The sequence below is a fragment of the Elaeis guineensis genome, chromosome 11 (genome assembly GCF_000442705.2).
Source record: "Elaeis guineensis isolate ETL-2024a chromosome 11, EG11, whole genome shotgun sequence".
Taxonomy (NCBI): Eukaryota; Viridiplantae; Streptophyta; class Magnoliopsida; order Arecales; family Arecaceae; genus Elaeis; species Elaeis guineensis.
In genome coordinates, this window is record NC_026003.2 from 84,100,361 (window position 1) to 84,102,121 (window position 1,761).

Genomic DNA, 1,761 nt, shown 5'->3' on the forward strand with positions numbered 1-1,761 from the left:
ACTTGAATCTACGTGAACAGCATCAACACCATCTTCAGATGAATTGACATCTGGCATTGGAGTCCCCACATGGTGTATATTATGAAATCGGCCGTCAATAGCATCTTCCTTAAATTCCCTATGAGAAGACTGCTCCTTTTATTGTAACTGGCACAGTCTGAATTGCAGTAATTTATCTCTCTCTGTGTCTGGTAATGGCACATTAGACGCATCTCCAGCCTGATCGACCTCTGCATTCATATCATCAGAAGCTTCCAATACTTCCTGCCCCTTATTAGTGGTACCCACTGCATTTTGGCACCTTTGCCCATGAACTGATTGATTAATGCAGCCTAAAGGTGCTGGGTGCTTAGCCTCTTATTAATGAAGAATCGTGAAGCAACAAAAGAAAAGCCTCACGTGTAGCTCAGAAATATATTGAAGCCCACAAATAGTAACCAATAGAAACATACAATCAAACAAGTTATTTCTAGATAACTTAGGATGCATTTGGTTACACCTTTTAATTTTTAATTTTTATTTTTTAAAAAATATTTTTTATTTTTTTTGATTTTTGCTATAAAATAAAGCAAAAAAGTAAAAAATTTATTTGGTAACATCCGTCCTGTCTAGAACGAGCGCCTCTTTCTCCCCCTTTTTCCCACCTTCTTCGATCCTAAGCTCCTGCTCACCCTCGACGTCTTCCACTCAAAACCATCCGAGACCCCCAAGCCCCTCGTTGGCACCCCCCATTGCCCCCTCAAGGACCTCCTCGTCCCCCATGCCTTCGAAGCCACGGCCTCCTCCGACATAGCCGTCGATGGATGCCCCTCCTCCATCCAAACCCTAGAGCTCTCCCACCCCTCCGACCACCCCAGAGTAAGATCCTGATCAAGATCGCGATCCGGGAGTACCCCTGCCTGCCACTGGAGCCTGCCTATCAATTCGTCCCTCCCTCCAGCTACTACTACTCTACGGCTCCTCCCCTTTGGCTAGAGAGTACCATGCCTATCCCCCTTTGCCTTCACTCGTCCCTCCTTACATCCACCCCATGCCGTCCCAGCTGTCGCCATACCCTTACGGCAACTACTCCGATCCCTATTCTAGGAACTATTCCTCCAACATTAGGTATTACTCCGCACCTCCCACCTCGACCCCTGTCTCAGCCCAACTATATTATGATCGGGTATCGGTATACAGTGGCCCATCAGCGCCTATAGACTACTCATCCGACCCTTTTTCTTATGAGCAGAAGGCGAAGGGGGGTAGATTGGGAATGGGGGCCAGTCTGGCAATTGGGGCGGTGGCTGGAGCCCCGTCGATCGGCAACGCTCATCGGCCAGGCAGGCAGAGAGCCAAAGGGAGGGGGAGGTGGGAGCATCAGGGCGAGTTGGGGTAAGTTGGAAAAAAGCAAAAGTAAATTTTAAAAAGTAAAAAATTTTACTTTCTAGTAATTATTTTATCATTTTGATTTTTATTTTTTACTTTTTATGGTGTTACCAAATATTACTTTTTGATTTTTATTTTTCAAAAATCAAAAAATAAAAAAAAACTTTTTTAGTGGCTAGCCAAATGGACCCTTAGCTAATTCTCCACGATATCTCCTTACTTGATGCAAACAAATAATCATCTAAGATTTGAAAGTCATGGTATATACCGATAAGTTAATCTCACACATTTAAACTTCTATTATGAAGAGATAATATTGCAAATGCAACTCCAGTAGCAAAGAATACTCCAGCCAATCCTGCTCTTAGAATCCTGAAAATGCACTATAGAAAA

The 1,761-nt window shown here is 43.7% G+C and overlaps 1 pseudogene; it reads left to right on the forward strand.

The window, feature by feature from the left end:
- Positions 1-1,378, forward strand: part of LOC105036215 (uncharacterized) — a 1,736-nt pseudogene extending 358 nt beyond the window's left edge.
- The last annotated feature ends 383 nt before the right edge of the window (positions 1,379-1,761 follow it).